The sequence below is a fragment of the Miniopterus natalensis genome, chromosome 12 (assembly GCF_054644295.1).
Source record: "Miniopterus natalensis isolate mMinNat1 chromosome 12, mMinNat1.hap1, whole genome shotgun sequence".
NCBI lineage: Eukaryota > Metazoa > Chordata > Mammalia > Chiroptera > Miniopteridae > Miniopterus > Miniopterus natalensis.
Window position 1 is genome coordinate 30586252 of NC_142092.1, and position 23222 is coordinate 30609473.

Here is a 23222-nt window from a genome sequence, read left to right on the forward strand (position 1 = left end):
AAAAGGGCAGAGTTTAGCAAGACCCTACCCTCCTGATATATGAAGCTCTGCCCTGGCTCACCAAGGACTAGATCCTGCAGGTCATGGAGGAGAGACCAGGATGGCTGGAACTATCATGTTAGTTGGGTGCTAGCAGAAAGGCAGAAAGGTGGTGTTTGGAAGGAGAAGCATAAAAAAGAGAGACATTTTATAAAATGAGGAATTAAGACAGAAATGATAAAAAATTATTCAAGAGCAGCACCTATACTTTTTCTAATATAGCTAGTAACAAGAAAGAAGGAAGCTAGAAGAAAATAATGAAAAGATGTATTTTTGTGCTTTTGGAGAACTAGAAAGTCTGGTTAATTTGAAATTCAGAGAGAATGTGCTTTTAATTCAGTAATGTTTGAATTACCATATATTTTATTTTATCTATTTAATTAAAAAATTTTTTTTATCAGAGTTTATTTGAGTCAAAACTGATGACAAGTGCAGGGAAGCAAGATCTCAAATGCTCCCAAATTATCATATATTTTAAATTAAAGAATAATTGTTGGAGACCAGCAAATTATTTGAATGACGTGCTGTCTCTAGAAACTGATGTTTACATAATGAGAATATATTGCACATGATATGTGTGTTTGGGCTAGAAAAAGAAAAAGTCTGCATCCTGTGTAGAATATAGCTTTGTTATAAAATAGCACAATTATATATTCCTCAGCTATTTTTAGCATCCAGTTTTAAATGTTCATATTGTTTATACCACCAAGTAAAATTACTAGCAGCCTGTGCATAGCCATTCACCAAGTTTACTCATGATTCACCCAGTTATGGCGAGTAGTGATTTATATCAGGCAAGTAACCAAAACGTTGTTTGTTTTAGTGCCTGTGTATTTCTGTGTATGGAGAAGTTGGTATAAATGAGTAGATTAAAAAACAACACCACTAAATATATATGTAGATTTTTTTCTTTTTTTTTGTTATCTATTTATTTTGGCGTAGGTTTGGTTGTTTTATTTCTTAGAACTACTGATATTAAGTGTAAGTATAGGAAAAAACTTTCCCTGGGGGCTGCATCCAAAATAGCTCAGTCATTGTCAGGTTGCTGTGCTCATGGTGAAGCAAGCTAAGTGCTTTGATGTCAAGCTCATGTGTTTGGATTTTCAGGGACTGAGGTCTAGTAAAATATTTCAGCTCATGCTTGACTAGTGAACTGTAGCTTGGCTTTTGTATATACTTGTGATTGAAATTCTGACTGGCAATAATAATGGTGATAATGTTAATAACTTGCATTTATTATATTATAACTCATCTGTGTCAAGCACTTTGTTAAGTGCTTTCCAGTACTTAGTCTCAGTTATTCCTGACAACAGCCTTGAGTTTTATGCTCAACTGATGAGGGAGCTGAGGTCTAGAAAGAATAAATAACTTCAGCATTGCCAGCCAGTAAGGAGTTTTACTGATCACCATCATATTACTTTGATGGTGACCACAGTGGTTATAATTATAATAATGGTTTTAAAAAAGGGCTTCAGTTTTCTGATTCTTCTCTTTTCAGTTTTCTGGCTCCTTGCTCAGCTTCCAAGCTTGCAGTGGTGGTTGGTCCTGGGTCTGCATGGTTAGGGCATCCCCAGTGGTCTGGATGGTGCCAGGAGTGGCTAAATGTGTCCCTTTCAGATCTTGGTTGACAGTTTCTAAACTAAGCCAATAACTGTTTGAAAATGGTAATATGGAACTGTTTGAACCTCAGCTAATCATTTACTCTACAAATAATTATTGAACATATATTATGGGTGAGCCAGTATTTGGGGGATACAGTAACCAATAAAACATAATCATAGCCCTCAAGGAGCTGAATTCAGACAAATGAGTGGACAGTTAAAATAAAACACATTTAGGGCTCTGACAGAGAGACCCTCACAGTTGTAGGGCAGCATTTGGAGGGGTTCCCAGCCGGTGCTTGATAAGGGGATCCGGGAGGAGAGTGAGACATCTAGGCAGACACTCGAAGGATGAGCTAGCCTTGCATCGTGTATGTCCTATGTTTGTATGTGGGTGTGAGTGTGCATTTGAGGAGCCTGTCTGGAATTTATTTTGGATAGACAGAAAAGCATACTCAAAATCTGGAGGGGAGAGATCCTGTGCATTTTATGGACTTTCCCACCTGGTTCCACATTGGATGAAGACTGTGCTAAGAGATAAGACTGGAGAGAAATAAGCAGAAGCCAGATGAAGGGTCATTAGTGATGCACCAAGGAGGTTAGATGTATCTTGAGGACACTGGTGAGCTATGGAAGGGTTCTAACTTTGGGAATGATGTGATAAGCTTGAAGGTCACATTTCTCCCTGGCTTTGTTGTTGCTTTTTCATGGATTATTAACGATGCCATGACCCGGAGGTGTAGGTACCAAAGAACCTGTGACTCTGTGTGTATTAGGGATCTCGAGAGAAACAAAACCAATAGATGGTATATCTACATATCTGCAACAGAGTATATGTGTTATCTGTCTACTTATCTCTCTATTCTCTCCCTCTCCCTCCTTTTCTCTCCCTCCCCCCACTCTCTCTAAAGAGACATATATAGAAAGATATACTTGCTCACATGATTATGGAGGCTGACAAGTCCCAAGATCTGTAGGATGAGTTAGCAAGCTGGAGGCCCTGGAGAGCTGATGGTTTAGTTGTAGTCCAATTCTGAGGGCCTGAAACTAGAAGAGGTAATGGTGTAGTTCCTTCCTGAAGGCTAGCAGACTTGAGACCCAGGAAGAACTGATGTTTCAGTTTGAATCCAAAGGCAGGAAAAAGCTAATGACCCAGTTCACAGGCAGGCACTCAGGAAGAATTTTCTCATACTTGGTGTAAGGTCAGACTTGTTCTATTCAGTCCTTCAACTGATTGGATGAGGCCCACTCATATTAGGAAGGGCAGTCAGCTTAATGTGGAGCAGATGAAGGTGGTGGAATCCAGTCTGATTCCAATGCTCGAGAAGTAGTAGGGGGCAAAATTGGAACATAAATCTCATTAGTAATTGTGGTTAACAATGAAATAAAAATACTTTTATTTTTAATTATGTGTATTATTTTTTCCAAACAGCTACTAAATTGTTAGCACATAAATACTATTAAGCTGTTGACACCTAATGACTTAATAAATAGAAGTGTTAGGTGTTCCTTTTGCCCTAGGGGCACCATGAAAAAGTCACCGAGACATTAAGAATGCCATGAACTGAGAACATTTGGGAACCTCTGTCACGGGAGTTTATTTTGTTTACACAAAGAGTAGGCCAGAGTAGGTGATGCTGCTAATGGTTGGAAGCTCAGGGATGTCAGCTCCAAGATCATGGAGCTTCTCTTTGTCTTTTCCCTCTTGGTTGTACGATAGCTGCCTCTTTCTAGCTCCTGCTATGAAGTCTGTCTTCTGAGAATGGTGAAGGAGGAAGGAAGGACAAAAGGCAAAAATGACAAAAGCGACAACTCCCCCCACATAGACCCCTTTAATGGGCTTTCCCAGGAGTCCCACCCAACTATTCCCCCTTAATTAGCCAATCATACATAATTTATTTTAAATAAAACTCATTCTTTGTTCCTGAATTGATCTTTCTTTAAAAGTTAGATTTTGTCTTACATTATTTTGTATTGTTATATTTTACTTTTTAGCATTTGCTACCTTTAATATCTCTCTTTCTCTCAAGTAAGTTGAACCACTTGTAAATAAGTAGCAGACATTGTGACACTTCACCCCCAAATTCCTAAACTGGTAACTGTCATGCTATACAACTAGAATACATTAACAGTTACCACAGAGTTTAATTTTGCTACAATAATATTCTGTATATATGGTTCTATCTTAAAATATAGTACATATTCAAATTCATTTTATATTGTTATTCTGTATTTTATTTTGCTTATCATACTATTTATAATATAAATTATTATTTTCTTTCCCCATTTATAATCCACATGTTTTTTGTAGCCATTTGGTTGCCATGTCTCTTCAGTCTCCTTTAATCTAGAGTGGCCCCTCTACCCCTGCCTTTTCTTTATGTTTCATGACAAATACGGTGATATTTTTAGAGTTCAGGTCAGTTGTTTTGTCATACAAATCTGCTTTGTTTGAATGCTCCTTCATGATTTGGCTTAGGTTAAACATGATTTGGCTTAGGTTTTGTCAGGAATGCTACATAGGCCTTTTGTGTACCACCCATTACATTACATCAGGAAACACTGAATGCTTATTTGTGTTGTATTTGTGGTGTTGTTTTTGATCATCTGGCTAAGGTGGTGTCACCAGATCTCTGCATCGTGAAGAACACTTTAAATAATCTTTTGTGAATATCTTGTTCTCCAATAAGCTTTCATAGCATCCATTGATCAACCTTGTCTGAATCAGTTATTGCATTGTTGATTTCCTGATTCTAGCATTTCTTCTGTTTATTAGCTGCTATTCTGGAAAGAAGAGTTTCTCTCCCTTCTCTTATTAAGAGTCACTGTAGATACATATTTTCTATAAAATTTACTGCACTATAATTTATTACCATCACTGTTCTTTCTGATGCTCAAACTGTCCCAGATTTGGCCAGTGGGAGCCCCTTCACGTCAGTTCCTGTGTTCTTTTAGATATGTTCTCTTTCACACATTAACAAAATGTTGTAGGCTCACTTGTATTTCCCTGCCCCAGACCTGGAACCAACCACTTTTTCAAAAAGCTCAGGTCCCTTTTAGTAGGAAATGGTATTTGGAAAACTGGGTGAAAGGATGATCTTATTGACTCGGGGAAGGCATTGCTTTTGGGCCCTATGCGTGGCCAGTGTTAGGAAATATGTCAGAACAAGATAATGAATTCTAGTTAAACTACAACATGACAGATTCTTCCTCACGCTTCCTCGTGGCATCCCTGCCTCTCAGCAGTGTCAGTGTATTTATTTGCTCTGCCCTAGAGCAGAGAAGAGAGTTACTTTTTAGCTTTACATTCTTAAGACAGTAGAAATTAGTTTTAAAAATGATTTCCTACTACATATAAAATTTTAATGTGCCGAGATGAGAGCGTGTGTGTTTATCTGAGTGAGCGTGGACGACGTTCTGCAGTTGGCAACTTCCTGGCCCTGCCAGGACTGGTGAGTACAGAATCCCAGCTACATTGTACCAATAATGGCATTTCCCCCGACTTCCTGCTCAACAGTTATGAATTATAATTAGACTGGCAGAAATGCATTTTTTCAAAGCAGCCTGGAAATCAGTTTTATGATCTCTACTTTAAGCACATTTGACATAGCTCTTTAAATATTTAAGACAATCCCACATTCACGGCACCTGTAGGCCTATCTAATTGGGAAGATTTTCGCAGCACAGGTTTTTTATTTTACTTCAGGGCCTCTGACATTTCTTGTTGGGCTCTGCTGTCCTTGGAGACAAAGGGAGCTAGTTATTCATTAGCGCTTATGGGTTATTCATTATTGTTGGTCAGTAAAAGCAGAATAATATCAACAAAGGACACCAGATTAATTGGGATTAAAAAATTCCGTTGTGTCGCTTAAGGCTAGTATGTCTTGTAAAGACCTGGTTTAAGAAAAATAATGTATTGTGTGAACCCGGGAGATCTAAAAAGTAATGTACTTTAAATAGTACATTAAGTTTTATTTTTACTTTTTCCTGTTTGTGGTTTGCTAATTCAGTTGGTTATAACCTGGAGCTTAGGTTAGAGTTTGATTCCTTAGTGGGTCAGCGAGCTTCATTTTCCCCATCCCTGGAGCGCCCCCACTGCCGCAACAGAAATGTTAAAATACTGCCACTGACTTAAAATGTTACTTTCTATGTTGTTCCTTCCTTATGCGTATCCGTGGAAAAGCAGACAGTGAAAAAGATCTCCTAACACCCGTGAGTAAACCGTGTTGAATGTTGTCACGTTAGAAGTGGGGCAAGAATAGCAACCGGGGTCCAGCATTTTTGAAGAGATGCAGTTGATAGGTTAGCTAAAGAAAGTTGGGGCAGAATACTTGGTTACATTTTCCCCCACTTCTGCTTTTAATCATTTATATTTCCTTGCACTTCCAATGTGGCTTCCTGCAGAATTAGAGCAAATAAAGTTAATATTTCGTAAAAGGTTCCAAAAATAACCAAACCAGTCAGAGACCAAAGGCATTATTCCAGTTGAGGAAGCCAGAGCTTTCATTTCGTCTCGCCAACAAGGCAGGTGAAACACAGTGTTTACTTTTGTTTACTCTTTGGGCTACACAGGGTACACTTTGTGTGATTTATTGAGGCTGGGTGTAAATCAAATTGATGATGGATTTCCAAGTATTACTGAATGGCAGGCATGATTTGTTCCAGTTATAAAAGCAATTTGTCAGTCTCATAACATCCCATGTTTAAAAGAATATATTCCATTAAGACCCCCTGCCCCCTACAGACACCTCAAGAGCTATAGGCCGTGAAGCTGAAATGTAACATTTGTTAGTCACCTACAGCACATTAACACTGTTAAATAGCAGTAGCTTTGAATTGTGCCGTACTTTGTAGTTCACAAACTTGCATATTGATGGCCTCATACGATTTAATCAAAGGCATCATCCTGGGAGGCAGGCAAGTGTAAATTGACTCCATTTTAGGGATGAAGAGCCTGAAGCTCAGTTTGCTGAGACCTCAGTCTTCTGTGCTACCTGGGTTGACACTGAATAGGACTCTACAATCTGAGAGCTCCTGCTACGGGAGTTTCGAGAAGTCTCGCCCTTTCTCTCCTTTAAAGTTTCTGGTTGCTATCATTGCTGAAAGAGGATACTTTTAAAAACTGAAAGCCAGTCGGCTGCCATTTTCATTCATGAGCTGAGGAAATGGGCCCTTGCTCCTGTTTTGGAAAATTGTTCTTGACAGCATGCAACTTCTGGCCCTTCTGAGCCAGGAGGGCATTGTCTACCCAGGCAGGAGTCAGGCAGCCTTTGTGTGGTGGCAACCAGAGTGACATCAGAATATGCCCAAGTTCCTTTCCGCGCCTCTGTCTATGACGTGTTCAAGCCCAGGCAGGAGGATAGCGTGCGTATGAATAGATTTGCCGCTTCTGACCCATAAAATGTCAAGGAGAAATGCTTGGTGACTTGTATTTAATACCTATTTTCATGGCTGCCTTATTTGAATAATGAAAGAAATAGAAGGTCTGTAATTGTCTCTGACATGAGAAACAAGTTAAAAATGAGACTTACGGTGTAGGACCCTGCTACTTGAGGATAGTCGGAGGCCGGCAGCTTCAGCGGGGACTGGGGATCTAGGGTAGCGAGAAAGGTGAGCGTCAGAGAACCTGTGAGCTAACGCATTGGCTTTCCGGGCGGTCACCCACTTGCGTGGCAGTCTCAGGTGACATGAGATGGTGCAACAGAAAATGGTGTTGGCTTTTGAGAGTTAAATTAGATGGTAAATGTGAAAGTGCATTTTATACTATAAACTGCCAGAAACATGTATTATTGTTCCTTGATTACAGATTTATGTTGGGTAGTGTGGATCTCAATAAACAGCAACTGCTGCTGAGGAAGATCCTCCCCCCCCCACCATTTGTTCATGTGATTTGTCTTTTGAAATAAAGGCCTATAGCTTAGTCATAACTCTCAAGTCTGGGCTATATGAAAGCTAGTTGATGGGTGAATGTAGAACCCTAAATGCTCTCTATTTTTACAGTTTGCTTCAAAAGCTAGAGAGAAAAAATTTAAACCACAATAAGCAAACATTAAAGTGAAATAGCATATTTTAAAAGTTAATCTTCCACCTAAAGATTTTATTTTATTTAGATAAGGTTATCTTAAAATTTATTATCCAAACCAGGACACTTTTAAAGAGTGAAGTGGGGCCTTATTATGATTATGCCTGGGATTATCCTGGGTGAAGAAGAATGCAGGTCACCCTATATTTAGTGGAAGTTTAATTGCAAAGTTTTACCCAACTGCTTTAAGGTAAACGTACTTGACAGGAAGGATTTAGCCCCATATAAGTTAATAACAAAATTATTTCTTGGGACCACTGCGTGATTACTCCTATGTTATGAAGTAGAATACATTAGTTTCTGGTTGTTCTGGGGTTGAAAATAAGTGGCTAGCAATTATTCAGCACTTCCTATTTTTTACTGTTCTTAGCTTTACATATCTTAATCCTTCCTAGCCCTATGGAGTATCCCCATTGAAAACATGAGAAAAGAGAGGCTTAGAAAGATTAAGAAATCTGACCAAGAACACTTGGGGATTTTAACCCAAGTCTCCCTGACTTCAGAGCCCTAAATACTTCTGTAGGATATTGTTTTGTTTTTTGGCACAGGGTTTGCCTCAAAAGGCTAGGTTCTTGGCCATTGAGGATGATTTCCTGAAAGACGCAGTATGTCTACTATAATTTCTACTATGCGTGGTGGTGTATATTTATTTTGTGAAGAACAATGAGCTGAAGCAAAACCACCACCACCACCGCTGCCAAATAGATAGTTGCAAGTGTTTGTGTCGATTTCTTTTTTTTTCTTTGTTATGCACATTTAAAAAAAATTATTTATCTTTATTGTTGAGGGTATTACAGATGTCCCCTTTTCTCCGCATTGTCCCCCTTCACCCTGTCCTCCCCCCAGGCCTTCACCACACCACTGTCTGTGTCCATGGATTATGCACATAAGTTCTTTGGTTCATCTCTGCCTGCCCCGCCCCCCTTACTTGCTTAAGATGGTGGTTTTGGTGGCAGTCAGGTAGGGAATGTGACAGAACAAAGGACATAGCAATGGCTGACTTTGAGCCCTTCCTCTGGGCCAGGCGCTGCACCGAGCCGAGCTGCTGGGCCCCGTAACTGAGGGGTCGCCCAGAAGGCCTCCCTGATGGTCCTGGAGCTCAGAATTCTTCCTAATTCTCTTCACAGCTCCCTGTGCCATTAGACTAAGAAAACCAAGGCTTGGAGAGGGGAAGTGATTTGGCAGCGGCCACTTGGCTAATATGTAACAGAGCTGGGAATTATATGCAGGTTCCGTGTGACCCCAGAGCCTTGCGTCTTAACCACTGTATTGTGTCCTGTGGGGATGAGACAGGAAGCCTTGCTCCTTGTAGCGTTGTGGGGAGCAAGCTGGAGACGGGAGCTTTCTGCTGGAAGGGCACCTCATCACCGAGAAACTCATTCCAGGTTCTTTTGGTTGTAGGTAACTGAACCCACTGTACTAGTTTATGTAAAATGGGATTTATTATGAGGAGTCAGGACTGTTTCATAGAACCCAAGGAAAGGATGAAGACTGTAAGAACAAGATCTTTTATTTCTGCTTCTCTTGATATATCACTTTATTCTCCCTGCAGATTGCTTTTTACTGTTTTTAGTGTCTGTGTAAGTCAGAGTTCTCTGGAGGAAGAGAACCAGGTTATAAAGAGATTAATTATAAAGAATTGGCTCACTCCATTACAGAGGCCGAGAAGTCCCAAGATCTGCCATTGGCAAGCAGAGATTCAGGAGGGCCAATGGTTTAGTTGCAGTCCAAATCCAAAAGCCTAAGAAGCAGGCAGGAGAACTGATAGTATAAATTCCAGTCCAGAGCTGGCAGAGTTTATGTTTAAGTTCAATTTTGAAGGCCAGAAAAGACCAATGTCCCAGGTCAAAGCACCCAGGCAGGAAAAGTTGCCCCTTGCTAGGGTGAGGATTCATCTTTTTGTTCCATTCAGGCCTTTGATTGCCTGAGGCTCACCCACATTGGGGAAGCCAACCTGCTTAAATCTTTTTGCTAATTTAAGTGTTGATCTCATCTACACCCTTACAAACACACTCAGAAATATGTTTGACCAAAAAGCTGGAAACACAATGGTCTAGTCAAGTCAACACCTAAAATTAACTATCACAGTATTTAGGTCCTCAGCATGGCTTTCTTCCCCAGCCCTAAATGTGTGATGTACTCAGAACTTTTGTGCTATGAGGTCAACTAGATAGTGTCCCTGTTCCCATTTTCAGGGTCTTCGGAGAGAGAGTCAGTTCGTCCAGTGTGGGTCAGGTCTGGTTCATCCAACTGAGGCAGGGGCAGAGCTTCATAGAATAAACATGGGTCCTACTTGTTCAGAAAAGTGAAGTGTGGGTTGAATGACATCTAGGACTTAGTCCCCTAAATAAAGGTAATTTGAGGGATATGTCTTAAATAACAGTGACATTTCCAAAGCTATCACAGAAATTGTGTTTTTAGCCAATATGACTTCAAAATAAGGGAGAAGATTTTAGAAGTATGACCATCAGATAAAGTTAATCCTAGGAAAGTTTTTTGGTTATTTTTTAGTTGCTTTTTCTTTTTAAGAAATAAACCATTGAACTATACAAATTACAATGTTTTGCATCAATTTTTCAGTGGTGGCCATTATATTCTATAAAGTAACACATTTAAAAAGGTAACCCAGATTTTAATTCTTAGATGTGGGAATTAAACAAGAGTAAATAAAAAGGAGGAAAAAAAAAAAAAAAAGAAAGAGCGTTTAATGGATGAGCCATTAAATCTTTAGGTTTATTTTGTATTCAGAGTTTCATGAAGGGGAGGATTTCTAGGGTTTAAGTATGCAGACCTATGATTTCTGTTTGAAGTCATGTTGAACAACACAGTAATTTGAAATAATTTGGCTGTCAGATTTGAAAATTTTCACCATAGCTGTTCTTGTTGCCTTGGGTTATATAATCAAAGAGAATCCACTTGTGATTTGAATACTCCTGGCTTTTAGGACAGATTTTAACAGGAATCTATCAGACACAAATCATATACAATTAATCAGTGAGTTAAATTTTTTTAAAGTTGGGGGTACATGGTTTGGGTCTCAAAAACATGTTATCCCTATATATTTGGCTCAGGTAATTTTTCCACTTATATAGAAGAAAGTCCTATACAGTAATCCATTTTATTATTATGACAGGCAGACTCTAAGATGCCTCTCCCCCCCCAATCATTCCCCTGTCCTGGAATTCATGCCCTTGAGTGTGGGCTGGATATAGTGACTTGCTTCTAACCATGACAAAGATGACAAAATGTCGCTTCTATTATTAGATTACAAAAGATTTGACTTCTTGCCTTGCTATCAGACTACTGTCTTGATTTGTTTGCCATATTGGAAAGGCCCATGTGGCAAGAAACTGAGGGAGGCCTCTGCCAGCAGACAGTGAGGAGCTGAAGGCCTCAGTCCCACAACCTTCCAGAAACTGTATTCTGCCAACAGCCACATGAGCTTCAAAGCAAGTCTTTCCCCAGTTGAACCTTTAGATGAGACTCTAGCTGTAGCTGACACCTTGATTGCAGCCTTGTAAGAGACCCTGAAGCAGAGAACCCACCTCAGCCATACTCAGATTCCTGACCCAGAAACTGAGATAATACATGTGCTGTTTTAAGCCAGTAAATTGGTGGTAATTTGGTAAGTGGCAATAGACAACTAACACAATTGTTGTCTGTGTTTTTTCTCTTTTTCAGGAGGCACTAGAAAGTTAGGCAATATCTTGGAGCAGGAGGGCAGGAATTAACCTCTGTCAAGGGCCTGTTATGTGCGAGACACAGTGATAGGCTTAAAGATTAAGCAGGGACAACTTGTAAGGTTTTAAAAATTACATCCATTTTACACATGTGGAAATCAACATTCAGAGAAGTTAAGTGAAATTACTTGCCCAAGTTTACATGACTCCCTGGAGGCAGAACCAGGCTTTGGATGCAGGTATATCTTACTCCATTGCCCCTGCTCCTTCCATGCACCAGGCGAGCTCCTGTAAGCCATGACAAACACTGGTGTGGCATTTTTGCCTGAAAGACAGAATTAAACAAAGACAATTCATCTTTAAACATTCATCACCTGCCGTCTGGGCTTGCTGCCAGTCATCCCTTTCCCCCCTCTTTTTCTTCTCAGTGGTTTGTTCCCACCAGATATTCTTTTCTGCTCCTTTCCTGCCCTTTATCTAAACCTCTGATTCACAGTCCTGTTTTTTATTACCCTTTTTATTATTCTAAAACAAAATTCATAACAGTGTTATCTACCTATGCACATAATTTAAAGAAAATCAATATACTCTCATAACTGAAAAGGGAATAAGAAGTAACATAATTTATAATAAAATAATATACATTTAAATCTGAAAATGTTCCAGCATGACTACACTAGAAAACATAATGAAGCAATCAGACAAGCTTGCACCTCAATGTGGACTTAGCTAAAATTCTGATGATTCAGAATTGTATTTGTTGTATTGATGCCTCAGATATCTAGCTGGTTTGCTTTCAGTGATATTTGATGAAATGATGGACAATGCTTTATAATATTTCTGTCAAAAACAATGATCAATCTTTCTTTGATTTGCTCTATAACTTCATTAGTGTAAATAAGAATCATGCAAATAAGATGGACATAGGTTCTAAATTCATAATTATAAACAGGTTTTTACCTACCTGAATTTCTGGTGAGACTCTTAAAAACCATGTGGGATGTGAAATAAGTCTTTGTGTGTAGGACTGTGTGTCATGTCATCCCTGCCTTCACAACTGAATGCCAATAATGGCCACAACCCCCCCCCCCCAAAAAAAATTATGGCGACAACCCAGAGTGTCCCTAGAATCTCCAGATGTCTCCTAGGGGGCAGTGTCCTCCAAACCCTCTGATCTAAATCTAAACCTGCCTTCAGTGAAAGAGCTGATGAACTGATTAAAGTATTACAATTTCCAGAGGTGTTTGTGCTTTAACTGGGTCAGAGCTTTAAGACACAGAAAGACGTTGCTCTTGGTGGAATTTGGGGGGGGTAGGCAAGTGGCAAAATGAAAGATGAAGATGATCCCCTTTTTTCAACCCTTAAACTATGTAGCACATGTGTACTCTTTATATTTTTGACTCTAGCCTTTCTTCTTATATCCCTTTTCTTAGGCTCTGTATACATTTTACATGACAAATTAGATGTCTTTTGTAAGTCATATTCTTTTTTTCCTTTCTGATCATATTTTAAGATCTTCTCAATGTCAAACAATCAACTGATACATATACATATACATATATAATACATACATGTACACACATATGTATACGCATTCATGGAGCTCACAGTCAAATATGAAGACAGAAAGAAACTTTAAAAAGCAATAAATTATGTATATATTATGGTTCATTAACAATAATAAATGAATTTTGCAGGCTTAATATACTTAATATTTAATATATGGTATGTAACTAGTAACCTATAAGTATATAAAACCTGTGAAATGATATATATTACATATACTATATAATGTGCCATACATTATTATATATACTACATATAGCTATATATTCTTATATATAATACAGTTTATATGTAAAAGCTTTTATTAAATTAATAAACAAAAGTGCCCAGAGGCAACTCCCCCCCCACTTTTTTGTACATTAGAAATATATCGCCCAACCGGGCATAGCTCAGCGGTTGAGCGTCGACCTAGGATCCAGGAGATCGGTGTTCGATTCCCGGTCAGGGCATATGCCCGGGTTGCGGGCTGCAGCCGATCAATGACTCATCATTGATGCTTCTCTCTCTCTCCCTCTCCTTTCCTCTCTCTGAGATCAAGAAAGATATATTAAAAAAAAAAAAAAAAGGTCTTCTTTTGATGGACATGAAGGCATTTTAACATGTTTCAGGTGAAGGACTGGTGTTGCCACCTCTGTCAGTAGTAATGCTAAGGGATGCTTCTGTAAAGTGTGAAAAAGCAGGGACTGCACACCTGTCCACTGGTGTATCACCTAGGGTCTAGTCAGGAAAAGAGGATCCACTTCAGTTATTTTAACAGAGATAACCCAGTATCAGAAATTTGTTCAGCAGGTGTTGAAGGACTGAAAAGATGAAGCAAGAAAATGCTGAGGTAATGCAAATAATAATTGCAGGGAACAGCCACCACCTTGGGGCCGGAGGGTCAAAAGGAAGAAGTTCCTGGAAGTTACCAGAACCTAGAAGCTTGGACGAGGAGCCCACGGATCTGGGACTTGCTACCCAGCTCGTGCTGCTACCTTGGAGAGCTGGGACAAGCTGTCCTCCAGTGGCTCTTCCAGAATCAGACCAACAAGTGTGGCCTCCTGCTCTCTGTGAAGCATTACCATAGACCTTGGAGGACTCTACACAGATGTCAAATCAATAACAGTTATCAGGACAGAAGCCATGGATTAGATCTAGACACCAGTAGGACCTTTGCCCTTTTTATTCTTGACCTTAACTTGCCTAGAATAATTGCACTAGTTCCTAGGCCTAGGCAAAGTATGCTGAACCATACTACTGAACTTCTTTTGAAATGCTTGTATCAGAAGAAGCTTGCATATTTGAAAAGTATTCAGAACAAGCCCAGAGAAATAAAGCAAAGTGAGACTATTACCTCCTTTTCATGATTCCTTTGGTCTTAATCAAATTTTAAAGAACAATGATATCTAATGCATGGTACTTACGATGTGGTAGATATTTTAAGCCCCTGATATCTCACTTTTAACATATTAATAAGACATATTATCTCATTTAAGTTGCCCCCAAGCCCAAGGAGGTGGGTACCATCATGGTAGTTGTTATTGTTCCTCCCATTTAGAGATGAGGAAGCTGTGGTGGAATAACTTGTCTGAGGTTGTATAGCTAGTAAGTGGCAGAGCTGGGATATAAACCAGTCAGTTTGGCTAATGAGTACATGCTCTTAACCACTAAGCCAAATTGGCTGTGTGTATATATATAATTTTAAACCTGACTTATCTATAGGTGGATGGATGGATAGCAGATCCATCCATTTCTTCAGCAATGCAGTACTGTATTAGAAATGCTTGCTTGGGGATTAAAAGGATGAATCTCAAAACCCAGGTCTTCCACTAACTTTCTTAGAGATTTTTAGGAGCATCACTTTATCAGTCTGGGCTCTTTGTAAAATGAGGAAGTTGAATGAAATGATTTTGGTCACTGTTCTATGATTTGTAAGCTGCCCGGTCACCTTTTAGGAACTGGGAGCTAGAGTTGAAGCCGGACTTGCAGAATGAGTTAGCCGTCAGTTTCCTAACACGTGCCAGACACAGACTTGGAAATGGTAATGCTAGTGATGCTATTGATAGGTAAGTAGCCAGGGAGTGTCAAGGAAAAAAGATTAAAGATTTATTTTCTTCAGACCTTTGGGCACTGTGGGGCCGGCTATAGTTTTAATTCCCATTTTTTGCTGAATTTTCATTTTTCTACATCCAGAAGTCAGTCTTGCCAGGAACTTGCAAAGCACTACTTAGAAGTCATTTCATCTCTGGGGATTTAGCCAAGAAAGAATGGCCCCTTCTGTTAGCTTCCCTTGCACCTGAGGGGCTGTCTACTTTCCCAGTTGATAGATAGTCTATCTGTAGACTCATTGTTGATCTAAAGACTGGAGACCTGGAGTCCAGAGACCAGAAAGTGCCCAGGAACTGGAAAAGTCTAGCAAAAATGCTTCCAGCTTAGAGTATGGGAGGTGTGTTGTGTTGGCTTAAAAAAATTTCATTGTAAGATTAAGGAGGGAGGGAACATAGGTAGATGTATGTGTAGGGAGACAGCTTTTCTCTTATTATCTAAGCAGTGACGCTCTCTTTTACCTTCAGAAAGTCTCCTTTTTCCCCTTTTCTCCTCTCCCACCCACATTTTCCAAAGCCTTGATTTTTATAAAAGAATTGAGTCTTCGAAGCTTTACATATATGGGTTGTATCATGGTATGTAGTGCTCATCAGCGGTTTTATAAAACTCATGTGTTTAGAGTCAAAAGTGATTTCAAGTTAGGTTCTGAGTGTGGCTAACTGCCACAGTTGATGTTACTTTTGGTAAATTTAGGACAAAAAATAATTTTGGCTCATTCAGTAGTAAATTTGAATACAAGTACATAATCTGTTTTTCAAGTAACTTTATAATCTTTGAGTTGTATCAAGATATTTTTACTATTCATAGTATTTTTCAGTGAAATAACTATACATCATTCTCATAGTGGTGGATATCTGCCCTTTACACAGTCCAGGGCCACAAGGTTGATAAGGAAGATCTCTGTGCGTCTGTCTGTCTGTGTGTAAAAGGTAGGCCTGAAACTGTATATGCTAGGTAGCATGGGCAGTGAGAACCATGGTATCATGATAGGTTACACAGATGGGCGGTTCCTAATTTATATTATACAGTGGAAGAAAAAAAACAAAGTCACTTTCCTGCATCTCTGAACTTTTGGTGCATGTTCTTAGGTCTTGTACTATTCCAGAATTTAGCTGGAGAGTCCCAGAAAATTTTCTTAGCGTTGTGTCAAACTGTAAGAGGAACCCACCTAAGGCACTCCACCCTGCACAATCAGTTATTGCAAGTTTGAGGGAAGGAGTTGGTTTGGTTCTTTAAGCATAAAGTATCTGGTTTTCCTGGTGATAGAGGAAGAACCAGGGTGAATGTGTTTTACCGAAGTATTCTGCTTTGGATGACTCTGGGTTATAAATGTGTCACCTCTAGGAGTTCCTGCTTAAGTTTATAATCTTTAGAGGGGAAAATTCCTACTGTGGGTAATATGGGTGATGAAGTGGCATGGGGAATGTCTCATTTCATGCCTCACCTCCCTAACATGGCACCTGGTCTCAGTATATACACATTCTGCATTGGTCTGTGGCCAGTTGTCATCATTGTATTGAATTTGGGTAAAAGAGTTCTTGTGATTTAATATAGAAATTAAATTTCAAGCCCTAAAATTGACATTTTTTTTGTTTGTTTGATAGTAGGTAGAATTGAAGCATTAGAGTCATTCCAGCTCAACTGCTCCATTTTCCAGAGAATGGCATACAGAGGACGTAGCATAGCATAGTGGTGAAGGGAGTGTGATGGGTCTGAGACTGAATCCAGACTTCCTTCTGACCGCCTTTGGAATCTTGAGGAAGTGACTTACCTTCTCCAAGAGATAATATTTATACTTACCTCTTAGAAACTTGAAATAACTAAATAAGAGAATGTATATCCAGAATTTAGCATAATGCTTGGTATATAAGAAATGCTAACATATTAAGTAGCATATTGTGACATTAGCAAAGTAAACATACTTTAAATTGAATACCAGGTCTTTTGAGCCCAAGGTCTTTTCCCTGTCATCTTTCACCAGATGTAAGCTCTGTGAAGTCAGAAGATTGTTATTTTACTAAGTATTCGAGATCCTGCTGTGTCCCCACATGAGCATGACACAGTAACTGCACTCACTTTATATTCTAATTGGAGTAGCAATCAACAAATACCTAAGATGTAATTTCAGGGGGTAATAAGTGCTATAGAGAGAAACAAAGCAGAATAATGGGGTTCAGAGGAATGGGTCAGGTATTTAGAAAGGGCACCCAGAGAATACTTCTCTGATTTGAGGAGTGAGCCATCTGTGGATCTAAGGAAAAGTTTTCTTGGAAGAGGTAAAAGCAAATGCGTAAGTCCTGATGTGATTCTGATACAGCCAGATCATTTAGGTTCTCATAGGCTGGAGTAGGGCGTTCAGAGATTTCAAGTGTGACGGGAACTCCTTGAAGGGTTTTAAGTAAAGGACTGATATGATCTAACTTACGTTTTAAAAAGGAAGTTCTGGTTACTGTGTTGAGAATAGACTGAGTGGCAGGGTAAGAATGGAAACAGGAAAACCAGTTAGGTTATTATTGCAGCAGTCCTGGTGAAACAGATAGTGTGAGGGTTTAGATTCAGGCCAGGTTTTGAAGGTGCAGCCAGCAGGACTTGCTGAAGGGTTAGATGTGGTGATAAAAGAATCAAGGGGGAATTCTAGGTTTTTGGCCTGAGCATGTTGTGAATGGCAGCACCACTTCCTGAGACTGAGAAATCTGGGTTTGGGGGTAAGAGATCAGGATTTTGTTGTGAATATTACATTTGGGATACCTGTTAGTCCTCCAAGTGAGGGTGTCAAGTGTGTAATTGGATATACAAGTCTTAAACTTTGGGGTGAAGTGGGAACCAGAGATAGAAATGTGGGAGTTAACAGCATAGATGATATTTGATATCATGGGTCTATCAGGGGCCGCCCAGGGAGGTAGTGAGGGTGGGGAAGTGGCCAAGAACTGAGCCATGGGGGCAATCGGAGCCTGAGAAGGAGAAACGGAGAAGATGCGACCCGTGAGGTAAGAGGAAAACCAGGATAGGAAATGTCTTGGAAGCTAAGTGAACAAAGTGTTTGAAGAAAGGAGTGATCTACTTGCTCAAATGTTGCTATGAGGTCAGGTAAGATGAGGCCGGAAAGTTCTCTATTGAATTGGGGACGATGGAGGCCACCGTTGCCCTTGACGAGAGGGCAAAGGCTAGAGGTATCTGGCTCAGTCACTGCTGTGTTCCCTGTGAAATGCACAGTGTCTGGAACATGATAGAAACTTAAAAAAAAAATCTGTCGAATGTTGGATGAATGAATTAATGAATTGGTAAGCCCAACTTTCTTTCTCTATTTTCGTCTCAAGGCAATCTTTGCTTGTTTTAGACTTTATTTTTTAGTCTTATCAGGGAGAAAGATCATGTGATTATAGCAAAACATACACATGGCACCTGCCTTCTCTCAGTTGGTAGTTTGTAGTATTGACTCAACATTTATCTTACATGTTAATTAATGAGCAATATATAAACCACTACAGTTTTAGACAATGTCCTGCATTATACTGTTGAGTGAAGTAGTTAAAGAAAAGTGATCGGTTTATTTAACACTGTACCCCCTATCCTCTGTCTGAGTCTGCAGAGTCTCTCTGAGTCACCCAGGAGTTTATCAGTTACCCAAAGACTGCTGAGGCTTGAGGTGGAACACTCTTAATAAAAAAGATCAGAGGTTACTTCAGGCTATTTTCCTCTGGGCCACATGGATATTTTCCCCCTTATTTTGAGAAGAAAACTAACAAGGATACTCTTGATTGGTTGCAGTGGGATGTCTTCCCTTGTAGTTTTCCAAATTTCTCTAAGGTACCCTGGCTGCTGCAGGGAATTCACAGGGAGGCTGTGGGATATTTTAGGGTTTTTTTTGAGGAAAACAGAAATAATCAACATCTGTCAGCTACCCTGTGAACTACTGGCTCAAGGTAGTTCATAGTTTCAATATTAGATCACTGCATTCCTTTTTACTGATGTCATATCTTTGCAAAGCCGGGCTTTTGAGGATTGCTGTCCTTAAAAAGACAGTACTGTGTAAAAATGATCGTGGAACAGGAAGTGGGGTGGCAGAGTTCAAACTGATTTCAAAGTTTGAGAAGCTGTGCAGTGCCAGCAGCAGACACATCCCATTAATAATTACGGTTAGTTAAGAGTGAAGTAAAAACATACTTTCCTATCAATTTATATCTATTATTTTTTGAACGGCCACTAAGTTGTTAGGACAAATACTTGTTTAATTGTTTGAATCTAACTATTTAACAGAGGAACTGTTAGTTATTTCTCTTGGCCAAGTGGTGCCATGAAAAAATTACTAAGACATCGGGGTGTTGTGAACAGAGAAAGTTTGAAAGCCTCTGGTTTAGCCTCTTAGGCATCTGGCAAGAAGGAAACTGGAGGGGAAGGAGCCATCCTGCTGCCATCTCCAGCTTGGCCTGTTTGCCACCAGCATCTCACCTAAGTCCATGCCACTAGTACCCTCAAGTATTCTGTGAGTGGGTGAATTTGCACAATTAACAGGTATTGATGAGCGTTCTTATGTGACAGCTGTACCAGTGGCCCCTACTTACAAATGGCCAGTGTTACCTCCCACCCAGGAGAGTGTCTCCTTTTCCTCTTTCTCCTGCTTGAGAAGTGCACCAGGGCTCCTGGGACTGGGAGTACTCTTAGTCATGTCGATTTCTGGTGAAAGAGACTTTGTGGACTTGCCTGAGTCTTTCTGTACCCATTCATGTCTGTTTTATTTTCCCCTCCATGACAATGCGTTCTGAGTACTAGACCACTACCTTACGTGTGAGCTTTCAGGATACAGCCCTTTGTAACTTGAGGACTAGCTGGATCTGTGGAGAACCCTCTCTGTAGACATGTTATAGACTATACTAGTTATGATGTACTATATTTGTCCCTTAAAAACTCAAAGAAATCTGTATCTTTTCATAGCAGGAGTATTTTTTTTGAGATTCAAGAGGAGATGAAAAAGATAATTTTCATGGCTTCATGAGGCAGTGCCGCCTGCTTTAAGACTCTGAAATGGGAAACGTGCTTAGTGAAATTGCAGGTGTATGACCATTGACAGAGATGAAAGGCAGAGGAGTGATTTACTCAGTGTGGCTGTGGCTTTGTTCATTGCACTTGGGTGTTTCTAAAGGCTCAGAGTGTCCAAGGTATATCCTTTACCTTTACTTTTGTGCCTTTCTTTGAAGAGTGGAGTGACCCTCTTGAGTTATCTCCCTGGGTGTTGTCACTTTGTTCTTGATACTGGCCTCTCAACCTTAGTCTTCAAAATTACTCTGAGCATTGGGAAAGGGTGTTTGGTTTTTTCCCACCATCGAGATATTCTTTCCTACCTCTGTCTGTTTCTTCCTAATCTCTGTCTTTCAATTCATACTTTCTGTTCTCTTTCCATCTCAATCTGTGCCTTCCCCTTCTCTCCCTCCCTTCCTTCCTCCTCCAACCTCACATTTCCTCTTCGTTGTTTTCATCACAGCAGAGTCCTCAAGCTCCATGTCTCACTTTCAACACCCCAAAGGAAAGAGATGTTAGCGCTGAACTGTGGGCCTTCACCCTGGACCTGAATTGAGCATCAAAGCTTTGTGATATTTTGTGTTGAACTCATGGATGGGACTCAGATGATCTCTATGAATGAGTTTTACCTTGAGATGAGTTAATCAAGGCTTAGTTTCTCCACCAGTTTTCCAGAATTCTATAAAAATCAAAGATTAGGCTGTGCTTGCTGCTTGGTTTAAACATCTCTAATTCTAGTTCCACATTATCTCCAGAGCAGCACTGCCCTGTAGAAATATTACGGTAGCCACAAATGTGAACCACAGACATAATTTTAAAATTTTTTCTAAGCATGTTAGAAAAATAATCAAGTGGTGAAATTAATTATAATAATATATTTTATTTAACCAAATATATTAAAAATATTAACACCCCAACATGTAATCAACATAAAAAGGGTTTACTAATGATATTTTTTACCTTCTTTTTTCCTACTAAGTCTTTGAAATCCAGTATGTATTTTATACTTAAAGCACATCTCAATTTGGATGAGCCACATTTCAGTTGCTCAAGAGCCACATGTGCTAGTGGCTACTGTATCAGACTGTGCAGCTCCAGGTAGTAAGACATGGAGAGAAAAGGGAGGTTTTAGGCAGTCAGTGAACCAAATGTACTTGAGCTTATGCTTCCAGACTGCTGATTGAATGGAGTAGGTGTTGGCTAAAAAATAGAAATCACCTTCAAATTCAGTGCTGGTCTTTTAATTGCTTAAATCAGGTAGCTGGTTGGCTGAGGGGTATGAGAACTTGACCTGAAGGGACAGAAGGGATAGAAGGCTAGGGGTCACTACCAGTCTTTCTATACAACCACCCAATTTCCCTTTTCCCCTCTCTATTTCTATCTTCCACTCTTAAATTGTCCACTTCTTGGAAATCTAGAACTTAAACAAACAAACAAACAAACAGACTAGTTCTGCTGGTGAAAATAATTTAGCAGGTAAGAGCCCAAGTAGGTCTTTTAAATCCTGAAACACATTCTCTTTCTATTTATATTTTAGCTCATATGGCAAAGGAAGAGATTTACCTTTTTCTTTGAAATTACCTAGTGACTCTTATTCCAGAAAGGCTCAAAAGCCAGAAAATCTATTTGCATGGTTTGCATGTCACAGTGACAGGAAGGAACTGCCCACCTCTACCTCCACCCCCCATCTGTGAATAGAGACAAGTTTGAACAGGCCCTGCTTCTTTCACCTTGGTTAAGCATTATCCTGTGTTCTTTGGGTTACTCTTGCATAACACCATCACAAAGCATAAACTAAAAGCACCCCTATTTAACTTAGGTCTGAGTATGCCCTGAGGACAACGGGATAGTGTTGTGGGGGTGAGGAATTGGTGATTCCTCAATAACTAGGTAAGTAAAATGGGAATACAGTCAACTTAACTCCTTCCACCTAAATCCCCCCCCCTCTAACTTCCATCTGTTTTCTTCCCTATGAAATGGGAAATTTGATTAAATGAGGAATTGTCAGTGTTTTCATGAAGAAGATCTATTTTCCATTCTCCATGTGCAAAAGGGAAGTTAGAGGGGGACTGACCACATTAGTAGTGGATTGGGGACTCTTGATTCTGCAATTGATTATCTGGCTTCTCTTAGAAATGAGCAACTGGAGACCCTTGGATGTAATGAAATCTCAGGTCCTTTGGTAGTCTCAGTTTCTAGGTTTCTGGGTTTTGTAGATTACTTGAAATGTTTCTCATCTAAGCTACTGAAACGAAGAGGTAGGATCTTGGTGGTGGGATCTCACGATAGAGAAAAATACCTGGAGTGTTTGGGGAGGGAAGCATCTCCCTTGTGGGGAGATGCACACCCACAAGGGTTCAGTGGTCCTTGCTAGAGTAAATTTGTTTGCTGAATGACATCTGGAGCTTCCCGATGGTAAGCTGAAGAACTATGTTTAGAAATAAGATTGGAGAAGTACAGAGGTTGAATTGTTACCATGTGTTAGGAATGTAGAAGGTTGCTTGGATAAAAGAGAAAAGAAAGAGAAGAATCCAAGTAATGTTATACTAGGGTACTCCAGTATTTTGTCTTCAAGTGGCTTCAAATTTTAAAATATATTTACGTTTACTATTGTAGCAATTTAAAAAAAATCAACAAATGAGACATAAAACCACCCCCAATTCTTCCACTTAAAATCAACTGGTCTAGGGTTCTGGGGTGATTTATAAGTGAACATGGATCCCCTTGGTGATAGTGTCCTCAAAAGCAAAAGTCCATCTTCCAAACATGATAACTTACTCATAATGAATGTTCTTTTTTTAAAGTAAACTTTTCATATTTGAATAATTTTAGATTTACAGAAAAAAACAAAGATAATCAGAGACAAAGCCCAAAAGAAAAGCCCCTGACACCTCCCAGCAGGTCAACTCTCTGACTAAGGTTATTTAAGGACTGATGATGAGCTTTACATTTCTCAAATACATCTTACTTGCCAAAGTACCTTATATTACACTTGTCAAAAATAGGAAAACAGCATTGATTTATTACTACTATTAACTAAAGCCTAGTCTTTATTCAGATTTCATGAATCCATTCTGGATTTTTAATCTATGAATTTATTTAAATTATTTTTTGAAGTTTGATATTATTTATGATACCACTTTATTTAATTAA

General features: G+C 39.5%; 1 protein-coding gene across 1 annotated transcript in view; it reads left to right on the forward strand.

Annotated features, from left to right (window-relative positions):
* The window catches only part of GLIS3 (GLIS family zinc finger 3), a 409424-nt gene that overhangs the window by 14182 nt on the left and 372020 nt on the right, over window positions 1–23222 (forward strand). The window lies entirely within an intron of this gene.